The sequence below is a fragment of the Pseudophryne corroboree genome, chromosome 2 (assembly GCF_028390025.1).
Source record: "Pseudophryne corroboree isolate aPseCor3 chromosome 2, aPseCor3.hap2, whole genome shotgun sequence".
NCBI lineage: Eukaryota > Metazoa > Chordata > Amphibia > Anura > Myobatrachidae > Pseudophryne > Pseudophryne corroboree.
Genome location: NC_086445.1, coordinates 762,891,470 through 762,908,061, shown reverse-complemented (window position 1 = coordinate 762,908,061; position 16,592 = coordinate 762,891,470). Strand labels below are relative to the sequence as shown.

At 47.5% G+C, this 16,592-nt stretch overlaps 1 protein-coding gene across 5 annotated transcripts in view; it reads right to left on the bottom strand.

Moving 5' to 3' along the window:
• The window catches only part of NGF (nerve growth factor), a 174,397-nt gene that overhangs the window by 56,453 nt on the left and 101,352 nt on the right, over positions 1–16,592 (bottom strand). The gene's annotated exons all lie outside the window — the stretch shown is intronic.

Sequence of the window (16,592 nt, the reverse complement as noted above, 5' to 3'; positions counted from 1 at the left end):
AATACAAGGGAAGGGACCAGGTATGATGACGAGGGACATTAAAGCTCCGAAACGTTGTATACCACTCTGCTGTATTAGTTCATTTCTCCGAGTGCCGCCGCACACTGCTTCTATATATATATATATATATATATATATATGTATAAATATATATATATACAAAAATACATATTGTGGTTTGGATTGCCTCATTAGTAAGCTTCCGCTTCAAAACTATTCAAAGTAAATCATATCACCACACAACGTCTACGTAATATATATATATATATATATATATATATACATATACTATATATATATATATATATATATATATACTAGCTGGTGTACCCGGTGTTGCCCGGGATTTTCAGAATGTCTGTTTACAAAGGTAAATGTAAATGTTAAACACACAGTATAAATGTATAAATAACATTGTAGATAGCTGCTTTGCTACGGGATGAGGATCGTATATTAGAATGGTAGTTGTTCGTTAATTTACGTTGGATGGAGATCTAGTATATACATATCTTGCTTCCCTGACGCTATTTGTGTAGTAGCCGGACGACTTTTTAGGCCCCCCAAGAGACCCTGCTCTTCCCACTATACAACTCTCAGTCTGTGGTTTCCTACTGCCTCCATTCGCCTCCTCACATCATGTCAGTGCCCCTGTGGAATTATAGATTTTTTTACAGTTTCTTATATAGCGTAGCACATTATGTATCTCCTGATATACTCTGTGCTGCTGGGGGACCATGGTACTTCCACTATAAAAATCTCAGTGTGTGGGTTTGTGCTACCTGCATTCAGGGCCGGATTGGCCATTGTTGTTAGCGGGGAAGTTCCCAATGGGCCGAGTGGCGTGAGGGACCGCCTCTCATATGTGGCTCCGCCCCCCTCCCTACGTGTCACCCTGCATTGTGGCAGCTATAGAGAGCACAGGGCAGGCTCTCTAGGGAGGAGAGACTGTGCAGCCGCGGGTCCTGCAGCAGAGCCGGCCCCCCCACCACCTCATCCCCCGGGCTCCAGCCTGCAGCTTGCTATGGGGGAATTTCTAAAAGGGGGCATGGCCACGGGGGTCCGTGATTAGGCCACGCCCCCAACTTTGCCTGGTGTCGAGTGATCGTCTGTGTGGCCCGTAGCCTACCTCCCTCTGTGCTGTGGGGACCTGGAGGTAACATTTGACTTATGTGTGTGTATGTATGCATACATACATATATATATATATATGGGCTTGTGTGGAGGGTGGTGACTCCAGGGAATGGGGTGGGTGGGTGGGTGTGTGTGGTGAATGGGATGTAACAGGATGTGTGTGTGGTAACTTGGTGGGTAACAGGGTGTGTGTGTGTGTGTGTGTGTGTGTGTGTGTGTGTGACTGGGATGTAATAGGCTGCGTGTATGTCTGTGAAGTGTAAATGTGCCCCCCCCAGTGTCCTGTGAAGTGTCTAACCTCCCCACCACCCCGGTGTTCTGTAAAGTGTCACCCCGCCAGTGTTCTCTGAAGTGTCACCCCCCTAGTATTCCGTGTTCTGTAAAATGTCACCCCCCAGTGTTCTCTGAAGTGTCACCCCCCCCCCAGTGTTCTGTGAAGTGTCACCCCCCCCCCAGTGTTCTGTGAAGCGTCACCCCCCCCAGTGTTCTGTGAAGCGTCACCCCCCCGTGTTCTGTGAAGCGTCAACCCCCCAGTGTTATGTGAAGCGTCACCCCCCTGTGTGTGTGGTAACTTGGTGGGTAACAGGTGTGTGTGTGTGTGTGTGTGTGTGTGTGTGTGTGACTGCTATTTAATAGGCTGTGTGTGTGTCTGTGAAGTGTACATGTGCCCCCCCAGTGTCCTGTGAAGTGTCTAACCCCCCCCCCCCCTGGTGTTCTCTGAAGTGTGTCCCCCCCAATTGTTCTCTTAAGTGTCACTCCCCCAGTGTTTCGTGAAGTGTCACCCCCCCTAGTGTTCCGTGTTCTGTAAAATGTCACCCCACTCCCCAGTGTTCTGTGAAGTGTTACCCCCCTCCCCAGTGTTCTGTCATTGTGTCACCCCCCAGTGTTCTGTCACTGTGCCTCCCCCCAAGTGTTCTGTTACTGTGCCTCCCTCCCAGTGTTCTGTCACTGTGCCTCCCTCCCAGTGTTCTGTCACTTTGTCACCCCCCCCACTGTTCTGTGAAGCGTCCCCCCCATGTTCTGTGAAGCGTCAACCCCCCACTGTTCTGTGAAGCGTCAAACCCCCCATTGTTCTGTGAAGCATCACCCCCCTGTGTTCTGTGAAGAAGTGTTTAACCCCCCCCAGTGTTCTGTGAAGTGTCACTCCCCTGTTATGTTAGTGTCACCCCCAAAGTGTTCCGTCATTGTGTCACCCCCCCAGTGTTCTGTCACTGTGCCTCCCCCCATGGCCCTGTCACTGTGCCTCCTCCCCCAGTGTTCTGTCACTTTGTCACCCCCCAGTGTTCTGTCACTTTGTCACCCCCCTCTGTGTTCATTCACTGTGTCACCCCCCCTGTCTGTGTTCTGTGTCTGTACAGGTCAGGGCCGTAACTAGGTGTGTGCCAATGGTGCCATGCCCCCAGCGTAAGTGCAGTGAAGGCGCACCATCTGGCAGCACACCCCTACAGACGGCTGTTTAGGTCAGTGATGGAGTAATGAAATTTCCGCTGTCTGACGGGTCCTGCCTCTGTAAGCGATGGGAAGCGTGCCATTTGGTGTTAACCTTTGTGTTGTAATTCTGACTGGTCCCGTATAGGAGCCGGCGCTGCCTCTATTGATGCCACCAGGGAGACCCGCCGCCGCCACCTCTGAAGTGGAGAGAGAGAGCGCTCCTTCAGCCGCCTGGTCCCGTATAGGAGCCGCTGCTGCCTCTACTGTGACACCCGCCGCAGCCTGAGCACTGGAGAGGGGACTGTGAGCGCCAGTAAATGAGTGTCTGCGCCTGGTAGTCCTGGATGCCGCATCGCCCTAACAGGTGACTTGAGAGACACACACACACACTCTCTCTCTCACTCTCTGTTGCTGTAATATGTAACAAAGGGTGACTCTGCTGCTATAATGTGTAAAACGGGACTTTGCTGCTGTAATGTGTAAAACGGGACTCTGCTGCTGGAATGTGTAAAATGGGACTCTACGTGCCGTACTGTGTAAAATGCCTGCCTAATGTGTAAAAGTGGACTCTACCTGCCGTACTGTGTAAAAGGGAGCTATGTGGACACACTCCTTCCCCATAAAGTCACGCTCCTATATTTTGGTGCGCGCATTGGCCCGGTTTTATATTTGGGGGGAGGGGGCGCCGATGCTGTATTTTTGCACATAGCGCTAAAATGTCTAGTTACGGCACTGGTATAGGAGCCTCACCCCTCCATGCCACGCGGGTCAACCTGCCTCACAGGCATCATGCAGAAGGAATGCCTGGCATGGGCTGTCAACCTCCGGCACGCTGTCCCTTTGTGAAGTAAGGGAGGGAGGGCGCAAATTTATAGTTTGCAGGGGGGAGCCGAACACCCTAGCACTGGCCCTTCCCCTATAAGTAAAGTCAAGATCCGCCACTGGTATAAGTCTCCTCTGACCTCTGCCTGCACTGCGCTCCCAGCCACCACCAGACTGTAATGCCAGCCTGGCTGCAGGGAGGGGGAAAGAAGCTGGAAGAAATGGTGACATGGAGCCTGCCCTGATTGCAGCAGTCGGACAGATCTCCATGTACCACTGTCAGGTACTGCAGCTTGTACGACATTTTTTTAAAGATTGAGAGCTGTAGTGCCAGTGTAACATGGAGATCTGGATGGGGGGGAGTAACAGTATGCAGAAGAGGAATACTCTCAGTTCAATTTCCCCCAGCCCACTTTGCCCAGACATGAGAATTCTTTAGTGCAACGCTGTAGTGTAGCCGCAGCTCCCCCACAAATAAAAGGGACGGTGGGCAGGTGGCGCTAGACTTATACCCTTAGCCCACCTCCCCCAGTCCCCCTCCAATGGTGCTGGACTGCGAAGGGAATAAGGAGCTGGTGGCGCACTGAGAGCAGACACCACTGAGAGATGAGGAAAGTGGGGTGGGGGTGACATTTATTATGTGTAAAAGGGGCATTGCTTCCGTGGACATATGTATAAGCAGCACTGCTACAATGGCCATTATTATGTGTATAAGCGGCACTGCTACCGTGGGCATTATGTGTATAAGCAGCACTGCTACTGTGGGCATTATGTATACAAGCGGTACTGATACCGTGCCAATTATGTGTATAAGCGCCACTGATACTGTGCCCATTATGTGTATAAGTGGCACTGTTACTGTGGGCATTATTATGTGTTTAAGCGGCACTGCTACCGTGGACATTGTGTGTTTATAAGCGGCACTGATACCATGGACATTATGTGTTTATAAGCGGCACTGATACTGTGGTCATTATTATGTATATAAGTGGCACTGATACCATGGCCATTATGTGTATAAGCGGCACTGCTACCGTTGGCATTATTATGTGTTCAAACGGCACTGATACCGTGGGTATTATTATGTATGTAAGCAGCACTGATACCGTATCCATTATTATGTGTATAAGTGGCACTGATACCGTGGGTATTGTTATGTATGTAAGCAGCACTGATACCGTGTCCATTATTATGTGTATAAGCAGCACTGATACTGTGGTCATTATTATGTATATAAGCGATACTGATACTGTGCCCATTATGTGTATAAGCAGCACTGATACCATGGCCATTATGTGTATAAGCAGCACTTATACAATGGCCATTATGTGTATAAGCGGCACTGCTACCATTGGCATTATGTGTACAAATGGCACTGATACCGTGGGTATTATTATGTATGTAAGCAGCACTGATACCGTGCCCATTATTATGTGTATAAGTGGCACTGTTACCTTGGGCATTATTATGTATATAAGCGGCACTGATACTGTGGGCATGTGTATAAGGGGTGTAACAGTGTAACATAGCGTGAATATGGGGCACTACTCTGTGATGTAACATGAGGCACTATGGGGGTCATTCCAAGTTGATCGCTACGAATTTTCACAGCGCAGCGATCATGTCAAAATGGGGCTGATCTGCGCATGCACTACAATATGAATGCGCGTCATACGGGTACAACAGCCAACGTGCTTTTGCACAGGATCTAGCGATGATTTGAGTCGCACTGGCGGTCGCAAGAAGATTGACAGGAAGTGGGAGTTTCTGGGTGTCAACTGACCGTTTTCTGGGAGTGTTTGGAAAAATGCAGGCGTGGCCGGGCGTTTGCAGGGCGGGAATCTGACGTCAATACCACGTCACTCGTCGCAGCAATCTTCGCACAGAATAAGTAACTACAGGGCTGGTCTTGTTTTGCACAAAATGTGTTTGCAGGCGCTCTGCTGCACAGGCGATCGCACTCCTGCTATGCTAAAATACACTCCCCCGTGGGCGGCGACTATGCGTTTGCACGGCTGCTAAAACTAGCTAGCGAGCAATCAACTCGGAATGAGGGCCTATGTACAGTGTAATGACAATAAGGGTGAAATTCAAATGATTGAAAAGTCGTTTGGGTGTCTGTCTATTAGATAGGAAAAAACAGACACCCAACTGACTTTTCAAACACTTGAATATCCCCCTAAGAGCGTGCTACTGTGTTGCATAATTTGTATTGGGGGTACTATTGTGTGGCCACGCCCTTTCCATGTGATACCGCACACCTTTTTTGTGACATGCGCCTTCTGCGTGCACAGTTCCTTTAGACAGTATTATTATTATTATTATTATTACTATCCTTTATTTATATGGTGCCACAAGGGTTCCGCAGCGCCCAATTACAGAATACATAAACAAATAATCAAACAGGAAAACAGCAACTTACAGTTGATGACAGTATAGGACAAGTACAGGGTAAATAAACATAGTTACATCAGCAGATCACACTGGAATAAGTATCAGGTGGCAGAAGACTGCTGGATGTGGTGCAGTTGAAGATTATTAAAGTAAGACAAAGGATAAGCACATGAGGGAAGAGGGCCCTGCTCGTGAGAGCTTACATTCTTAAGTATGGGTGTTAGGGCACAAATTTGTAGTTTACGGGGGGAAGGGGGGGGGGTGTGCCTAACACCCTACCATCGCCCCTGCCTCTGCTCAATGGGAAGGGAGTCGGTGGCGGGGGAAATGAGTTCCACCACCTCTCCATAACCACTTTAAGCCCTGGTAGGGACAGACAACACACAAAGAGGAGGGGAATAGGGAAGAAACTGCACATACGAAACTGGAGACAAGAAGGCTAACAGAAGGTGAAAGACAGACAGGTGATTGATAGATGAAGGCATACACACAGATAGGGAACAGACAGCAGAAAGTGGAACAATTGGCAAAGCATGGGGAAGCAAATTGCTCAGAATTGTTCACCCAGTGGAAATGCAGTAAAGGTAGGGTCAGGTGGTACAGCAGGAAGCTGTGCCCCCTATTTAAACAGGGTGGCTGCATGCTTCCAATTGTGGCTGTCCCATTGGCGCAGACGCCTCAAGTGACTGACCGAAGCTTGGCAGATAAAAGGGGAGAGAGGCAGAAACTGTGCAGAAGGAGAAAGGCAGAAGGTGGTCAGTGAATAGACAGAAGGAAACATGCATAAGGGAGAATGATATAGGTGTGAAAATGAGAAAAGAGAGGCTGGGAGAAACATGCAGGAGATGGACTGAGAGGGAGGAGGAGACACACGCAGAAGATGGACTAAGAGAGCAAACATATTCAGAAGATGGACTTAGTGGGGGAGATAGACTAAGGGGTTCATTCAATTCAACGCGGATTGGATAGCACCTGGAGGGAGCTTCTGGAGCTATTCAATGCATCGTGATGCTAAGTCTGAGAATACACGTATTCCTGGACTAAATAAGGTGTATAGTCACGAGAATGGGCATTCTCCGACTAAACTGTCTCGCCGTGGTGCTGTTTGCACAGCGTTAGGTCACACAGCAGCACTGCGGACCTAGTTTTGTTAAATTTCGGCTCGCACCCTTAGAAGGGTGCAAGAAGAAATCCTCTAGTCAGGGATAGCATCGCTCTGAATTGAATAGCACCAGGAGCTCCCTCCCAGCGCTATTCAATCCGTGTTGAACTGAATTGACCCCTTAGAAGCAGAGATAAATGAAGAAGATGGACTGAGATAGGAGTGTGCAGAGGATTAAATGTCACCCCAGTTTTAATTTAACTACTCCTGCTACAACACAATACTTTCTAAACTTTTAATGTGTTAGGTCCAGCTAATTTGACATGCTCCGCCTTTTGTTGGTGTAACTCCGCCTACATTCAATGTTGAAGTAATCCCGCCTACTTTGGTATTGGCTCCGCCTGCAGTTGGTTTGGTGCCGCCCACATAAGGGCACTTCTAGAAACTTTTCCAGGGCCACTTTTGTTTCCCAATCCGTCCCTGCCTGCATTCCCCTCCTCACATCATGTCACTGGCCCTGTCACATGCAGCCCTGTCATCACTGACATATCATGCATGTCCTGATATAACCTGTGCTGCTGGCCCACCCCTAGGGGTGCTAGTGGTGTGTTACCTCTACAGTGTTTGTTCCCAGAGTGTAAGTCATATGTGTGGCAAGTTTGTTGTAAATTGCTCCAGGCATGCCAGAGTTATGCTGTCTGCTGAAAAACTTTGTGCTGCTGCCTCACGCCTAGGGGTGCTAGGGGTGTCTTACCCCCACAGTGTTTGTTTCCAGCTTGTAAATCATATGTGTACCAAGTTTGTTGCAAATTATAATACCATTGCCTCTGCATGTCAATCATGCAGAGGTAGTTGCGGGGCGGGGAGGAAGCAGCAACTCTCTGTTTCCTGGACGGAGCATTGCGGAGGTGGGCAAACGGGGGCGGCATTTTGAAAATGGGGGGTATTGCATGGGCGTGATGGCGGCATCTGTGTGACGGCACACGCAGCCGACGCAATCAGAAACATGGCTGCGGGCCTCCTGCTGATGCGACTAAGCTGTGTTGGCAGGAGGCAACCACAAATTCTACGATGAAGCAGAAATTGCGATGCGATCGCAATTTCTGCTTTGTCAAGGGGGGAGGCGGCGGTCAGCATCCTGGGCGGCCTTGCCCTGCGATGGGCAGCCCCCAGCATGCATACAAAAGCAGAATTTGCAATCCTTACTGAATCAGCCCCATTGTTCCAAATGTGGCTGCAAAAATGTGTTCTAGCACAAAACTTGATTTTGGACACATTTATCAAATTATTTATATAGTACATACATATTCTGCACATGTTAAATTTGCCTCCCCTGCAGTGCACATGATTTTGCCCAACTGCTAACAAAATTCCTGCTGTGATCAACTTGGAATTACCCCCACTGCTCTTAGCAGCAGTGCACACGCTAGGCCGCCGCCCTCTGGGAGTGTATCTTAGCTTAGCAGAAAACGAAAGATTAGCATTTCTGCTATTAAATATTTTCATGCAGTTTCTGAGTAGCTCCAGACCTACTCCTAGATTGCGATCACCTCAGTCCGTTTAGTTCCTGGTTTGACGTCACAAACAGCCAGCCACTCCCCCGTTTCTCTAGCCACTCCTGCGTTTTAGCCTGACACGCCTGCGTTTTTTAGCACACTCCCGGAAAACGGTCAGTTTCCGCCCAGAAACACCCACTTCCTGTCAATCACTCTCCGATCAGTAGAGCGACTGAAAAGCGTCGCTCAGACCTGTGTAAAATTGCATAGTTTTGTGTGAAAATACTTAGCGCATGCGCTCTGCGGCCCATACGCATGCGCAGAATCGCCCATTTTTAGCCTGATCGCTATTCTGCTGAAAACGGCAGCGAGCGAACAACTCGGAATGACCACCTATATTTCCTATTACAAGTACATGTACCCACACATATATACACCAGGATTTTTTTCATACATACCAGTATGTTTATGGACTGTAGGCGGTAACCAAAGCATCCGGGAAAACCCACGTAAGCACATGAAGAATATACATACTCCACATAGCTGAGCTGTCACTGGCAATTGAATTCATAATCTCAGTGCTATGAGGCATTAATGCTAACCACTACACCATCCATGCTCACTGGCGTATTTATAATGGGTGCAGTGTGTGCGGTGCACACGGGCCACCGGGGGTCCAGGGGGGCCCACACCGCACACCCTGCACACCCTGCACCCATTAATAGAAATACCCTCCGGAGTCCCGCGGTGCAGCAGCAGCGCTGTCAAAATCACTGGGAAAATAGCGGGACGCCATGTTCCCGGTGTTTTGCGCATGCGCAGTAGGTAAATCACTGGGAAAATGGCTGCTGCACCATTTCCCCGGAGATCTGCACATGCGCTGTAGGCTCTGGGACAGCGCTAGGGTTCCCTAGGGACCCTAGGGACCAGAGTCTACACAGCGCTGCCGGCTAGAGAGGAGGGGGCCCAGCGGGAGCCTGCACACTGGCCTCCTCCTCTCTAGAAACGCACCTGTCCATGCTCATCTCGACTTTATCTTAAAAGTAGTCAGAAATTTATATAAGATCAATTTCTGGATTGATAAATTCCTTATATACAGTATGTATTACTATTAACCATAAATAATTATAATTACCCTCCAAAATATACGTTTCTTTTCTTTTCCCCGAAAATGTTACTCTGCCTTATATCTGCTGCTGGCACAGCTTTAGTTCTACAGTGCATTGCAAATGAATCTGTTGCATACAGCCACGTGTCTATCAGTTATGTTTAAAGAATTCCATTGAGGCATATAAATATTTGTGGTTTAGTATTACTATAAGGAGCCAATTGAGCCACTTCTGTTGAAAATTGGCTGCATGTAGTCACTCTTCAGATGATTGATTTGGCTATAAGATTATATTTTCCATACTTTTTTTAAAATGTCTAATTTACCCAAATATGAACCTGGAAGAGGAAAATACAACAAAACATATGCAGTAATAGTCACCAGAAGGATGGGGGGAGGAAGGGTGAAAGAATTAGAGAGATTTAGTGGAGGGGGAAGAGAGATAGAGGGAGGATGGAATGGAGTGGGAGAGAGAGAGAAAGAAGAAAGAGTGAGAGACTGATGGGTCTATTTCTAAGAAATAGCAACACAGTTAATTTTATATGGCTGTTTACCACAGCAAAGGAAAACCACTGATTGTCATAATCTGCCTTTAAAACATCGCTCAGCTGCCTTGACAATACTGGCAGAGAAAGTTGACTTAGGGGGAGATGTACTAAGCAGTGATAAAAGTGGAGAAGTGAGCCAGTGGAGAAGTTGACAATGGCAACCAATCAGCACTGATGTAACAATTATAATTTGCATAGTATAAAATTATACAGAGCAGCTGATTGGTTGACATGGACAACTTCTCCACTGGCTCACTTCTCTACTTTTATCACTGCTTAGTACATCTCCCCCTAAATGATTTGCCATGATTGTCTAGAGCAGGGGTGGGGAACCTTTATTCGACCAAGGGCCATTTGAATATTTATAAAATCCTTCGGGGCCATACAAAAATGATCAACTTAAAAATTAGCCTGCTATATTTGGTAAAAAATGTAATTAATTCACCCTTAATGTCATGGTTTGAACTTCTTTTATAATTGCAACAGGCCCAGTCTGTGGGGTAAGAAAGTGTGTGCTAGAAGCCGAGCACAGCAGGAGCTCAGAAGACATGCAGGAGACACACTTAGTCATCTTGCAACCCATGTCATCGCCTGCCAGATCAGGCCCCATACTAGTACCGCCTGTGAATGCCTTGGTAACCCAAGTCAGAGTCCGTCCACCTGGTAGTCCCGCTTACGGTTGCCAGGTAAACCACGCCACCCAAGTTCCCATCCGTCCGGCCTGCTGCCACCCACCTCCTAGTCCTGCCCGCGGTTGCCAGGTAACCCACATCACCCACATCCTCTTTGATCCCACTCTTAGTCCCGCCCGTGGTTGACAGATAACCCATGTCACCCATGTCCTCCTCTGTTCCCCTCCTAGTCCCGCATGCTGCCATCCCCCTAGCCCACATTCTCCTCCATCTATCCCCTCCATTGGATGCCATCCCTCTCCTCTCCTGCAGTTTTCCTGGTACTCTGGCCAGGCCAGGCAAAGTGGCTATGCGGGCCTTATACAGCCCATGTGCCGGACGTTCCCTATCTGGTTTAGAGGGATACTATATGTGATAGGGATATGTGTAGACATTTGTGTAGATGTGTCTAGAGGTACAGATGGGTCCTCCGTTATCTTGACTGTTTCTGCGCCTAGACGGAAATTTAGTCACACCTAGGCAATAGCTTAGGTTGCTGAGCTTAATCACGGACAGGCGCATTGAGACACGAGCATGCAATACACATCTCCACCACTGGGTGGCTAATGCTCCACTAATCGAGTACTTTAGTTTGAATAGCGGTGGATTGATCTACAGTACAAGCTCTGACAAATAGTCAGTGTTGACTGTAATGTTAATATACAGTCCTGTACTGCATAGTGTACACACAGATGGTGACCAGTAGCGGCTCTTGCCACGGGCAAGCAGGACTTTTGCCCGAGGCGCCGCTGCCCCAAGGGCACCGCCGCCATCGTGGCAAGAGCCGCTATGGTTGTGTCTATCTTCCCTTTGTGAAGGTCCTCTTCACAAAGGGAAACTAGAGTAGACGCTACCAGCATTCCCGCGCCCGCCCCCAGCCCGCCCGCCTGACGTGGAAAACATCCTCCCGGTGAAGGGGATCTAGTGATCGCAGCGGCTCCCCTTCTTCAGTACACCGCTGCCTTGAGATTTCATCCAGTGACGTGCCTGGGTCTACCTGTAGCGGTGTCGGGGTGGGGGGGGCGGAACTTCTCCCTTCTCCCTAGCAACGCGCACTGTTTGCATGGATGCGGGACTCAGAGTGGGAGGTATGCTGAGGTGGGTGCAGATAATATGGGCATTTGCCTGGGACATGTGACTGTGTACCAGGGACTCCCTCACCCCCATTATCCTCATCATATATATTATATACTACATAATGTGGGACTGTAGTTACATAGTGGTGTCCTGGGCAGAGAGGTATGAGAGGGCTAATATCGGGTGTCATCTGGAGTGTCCAGCATGTGTATAACATGGGTACCCAGGGCATAATATGGAGAGTCAGCATGTTTATAATAATAATACAGGGGGCAAAACTACACGGGGCAAAACTACTGGGGGCACAACTGTGAGAATGCCCCTTCTCTATGAAGCCACACCCCTAATTTTTGCCACACGCCTATGGTGCGCACTAACCCTGTTTTGCCTGACGGGGGGCGGCGTCAAAAGGAAACTTTCGCCCTGGGCACCACAAGGTCTAGAACTGGCCCTGATGGTGACCAATGGTCAGACGGAGAGAGTAAAAAAAATAGTTTATTCAGATGCATACGAACGTGTTAAAACACTTGTGTATGCAGACGCAACTAATGTATGACCACTTGTGTATGCAGATGCAACTAATGTGTGAAAGGAATAATGTAGCTCATTGACTTTAAAGTATGTACAGTGCGCTAAATAGCATGTTTTGATTATGAGCGTCCGAGTCCCCTGACAGCATAAACAAACACCAATGGGAAGGAATCGCTGCTTGCATTACTTTTACACATGAACTTGTGTAACTTCCATGCAGCGACATGGGTGAGCAAGCAGTGAAGGCTCCCACCTCCCACGCTGAGAGTCCTGGGTTCGATTCCCAAAGTGCCAATCTATATATTTTTTTCCCCTGACATTCGCTTTATTAATTTTTTTTCTTTGTAAAACATTCAATGGAAGGGTGCACACAGGTTTCACATAAATCAGAGTAAATCAACAGGAGCGACTCATTCCGCTATATAAAATACACAGTGGTAATGAGCACTCGTAGACATACAGTACCAGTAAATATAAATTAGTGTATTCTGATGCAACTAACTGTTCGAGCAACACAGTACTATAGATCGTCGGAGTTAGAGAATCTATGTTGTACTTTATACAACTTGGTAATTTACTAACAATTTGTATTCTCAATCACTATTCGTAAAAAAAAAAAGGATCTTTCAAATGGACCTGCTTTTAGCTGGCGTGTAGAGATAGTCATGCACGGATCAGTGAGATCCATGCATGCTTCTCTGCGGAAAAGGGTCAGAAATAGTTTAAAATGCCCAAAAAAAATTTGCATAGGGTCCCCCCTCCTAAGCATAACCAGCCTCAGGCTCCTTGAGCCGGTCCTGGTAGTTTAAATACTGGGGAAAAATTTACTGGGGTCCCCCTGTATTTAGACAACCAGCACCGGGCTCTTGAGCCAGCCCTGGTTCCAAAAATACGGGGGCAAAACACGTAGCGGTCCCCATATTTTTAAAACCAGCTCCGGGCTCCACTAGCTGAGAAGATAATGCCATAGCTGGGGGACACATTTATGTAGGTCCCTGTGGCCATGGCATTACCCCCCCAACTAGTCACCCCTGGCCGGGGTGCCCTGGGGGAGTGGGGACACCCTAAATCAAGGGATCCCCCCGTTTCAGGCACCAAAGGGCCAGGGGTGAAGCCCAAGGCTTTCCCCATCATCCCTGGGCTGTGGATGGGCGGCTGATAGCCTTGTGTGTAAAAAAAAGAATATTGTCTTTTGTTTTAGATCTACAAGTCCCAGCAAGCCTCCACTGCTTGCTGGTACTTGGAGAACCACAAGTACCAGCATGCGGGGAAATAACAGGCCCGCTGGTACCGGTAGTTCTACAACAAAAGAAATACCCAAATAAAAACAAGACACACACACCGTGACAGTACAATTTTATTAAAACACACTTAGGGCTGAAACACACTACACGGTTTTTGCAGGCCGGGAAAAAGCCGGACGGCTTTTTCCCGTGCCGGCATTGTAGTTAACAGTGTGAGGGCTAGGGTCCCTTCACACTGCACGGCCCCGGCCCGGCTGCCGGGTTGCAGCCGGGTCTCACCACTGGAGGGTCCGGCGGCCGGGCGGCCGCCGGGCCGTCCTTGGAGCCAGTAAACCATGTGTGTGAAGGGGAGCTTTCACACACAACGGTTTCTTCTGCAGCCGTGTCTGATGCTGCGCATGCGCACAGCATCACACACGGCTCAAAGCCGTCCTGTGTGATAGACACTGCCGGTTTCTCCCGGATGGCAAAAAGCCGGACAAAGTTTGTCCGGCTTTTTGCCATCCGGGAAAAACCGGAGTGTGTGTTTCAGCCCTTACACACTCATACATACTGACTTACCTACATCCCACCGCGAGAATCACGTCCACTTGTCCAGTAGAATCCATGGGGTACCTGTAAGGAATAAAATTGTGTATAATAACGACGCATTTCAGAGATGATCTCCTTCATCAAGCTTGGATCCAAGCTTGATAAAGGAGATCATCTCCGAAACGCGTCGTTTGGACAACATGGACATTTTTCATCTGGAGTTTTGCTGCTGAAAACCGGTTTCTCTCTTCCAAAGAACAAGCCTGTGCGGTGGTGCCGTGTTGCTAAACCGGGACCCTTATGGCTTCATTAAGCAATTGCCCACTGCAGTTTTATTGGAGGGGGAGAGATTTGCATCTGGGATCAGTGCAATTATATCCAGTCTGTTGTTTACATTTCTGCTGTATATATTGTATATTAAAAGTGTGTTTTATCCTGAAATACCTATTCAGTTCTTAAACATCGTTGTTATAAAGGTGCCTGTTTTGCACATATATTTTCTAAAGTAAAGTGATGGGCCTTCAGTGGTCATTTTTTGGGAGTTCGCAAACATGTAACTGCAAGGAGTTGCATCCACAGATGCACAGTGGCAGGCATAGGAGGCCATGGTCCAATTGTAAATTTGCACCTGCCATAGGGCTAGTGTAATTTCTGATAGTGCGACCGATTGTTGTGACTAAAGATGCACCAAAGTGGTATTACAGTGTGCATGGGTGCGATATACAGAAGGAAAAGAGTTTGTATAAGCATTTGCATAATGTCCCATACAGGTGACCGCCAATAGGTGCTGCTGCATGCACTTTTGTGTGCAACTCTGAATCACGCTCTATACAGTATAGTATGCCGAGTAGCAACTGGTGGGGTGTTGGGGTCTAAGGTGGGCTGGATTAGAAGGGGTGCCAGAACACAAACAGCACCCAGCCAACCAGATAAGGAAGAGGAGTATCATGGGATTCGTAGTTAATCTTTTACTGCTCATACTCTGAGCAGTAAAATATAAGCTACATATCCCATGAGGCCCGGCACCATTTCAAAAATGAGCTCCGTGTCCTGGTAGCAATGACCTGTTGCCGGGGACTCGGGCCACTCTGTTACTTGAGGACTGGGGTCACTCTGCTGCCTGAGGACTGGTGCCTCACTGCTGCAGGGGACTGGAGTGAGCTGTACTCCTGAATGTGTGACTGATGCAGGTGTCTCTATCCAGTTTGATCTCAGAGTGCACTGTTTGCATTGGTCACACACTGGAGATACTATAAGGGCTACTACTGCTCCCTTTCTCTGGAATTCTTTACTTCTCCCCCTCAGACTCTCCACCTCTCTACAAAACTTCAAACGGGCTCTTAAGACCCACTTCTTTACCAAACCCAGCCAAATCTCATCCTAACCCTCTGTTCCATGCTCTCTATGTACCCCATCTGTGTCACCCCTGTTTGTCTACCCCTCCCCTCAGAATGTAAGCTCTCACGATTAGGGCCCTCTTCACTCATGTGCTTATCCTTTTCTTACTTTAATAATCCTCAACTGCCCAAATCCAGCAGTTTTTTGGCCACCTTGGAACTTATCTCTATGTCATATACTGGTGTAGTTATGCTTAGTTACCCTGTACTTGTCCTATATTGTCTTCAACTGTGAGTCACTGTTTTTCTGTTTTGATTATGTGCATATGGACACTGTAATTGGGCGCTGCGGAACCCTTGTGGCACCATATAAATAAAGGATAATAATAATAATAATAATAATAATAATAATAATAAATACTACTGTGTGGTGTAAGGTGAATAAGGGGTACTTCTGCATGGTGTAAAATTAATAAGGGTTACTTCTGTGCAGTGTAATTTTTATGGGGGGGGGGAGGGGGGGGGGATTATTGCCTTTGCCCAGGTGACAGAAATGCTAGTTTTTGCCCTGCAGTATGTGGTATATTTAATCCCCCTGTGATAGTCAAGAAAACAAATAAATGCATATACTGTAGTTTCTTTCAGTTTAGTAGCAGAATATTTTATGCATGAAACTTTCAATGAGCAGCCAGATATTACTCTGTAGGTATGGCATGATTAATATATAAGAAGAGCTATGTGATTTTCACTTTGTACTAGTATAATGGTTTCCATAGAGGTGTCGAATCCCTGAGCATGACAAATTAACTTATAAAGGGTTTAGTTTTATTACCACTTAAGGTCCGTTCTATAATAGCATTAACATGCCCTGCGGTTTTTAGAACAGATCTTCAGTGGGCGTAATTGGAGCAGAAAGCCCTTGGATTTGAGCCCTGTGCTCCCAAGTGCACAAAGGGAATCAATTACCCAATTACAGTCAATGAAGATGTAATCTAAAAAGAAAATCTCCACTAAAATTTTTACTAAGAACAGCTAATAGGCATGAAGTACAACAAGAATTACAATAGTAACAATGGTAATATTATTATTATTATTATTATTATTATTATATAATATAAAAGTAATAGACATTCAAGGTACTGTATCACTGTCAGGAAACTTTCTGGTTT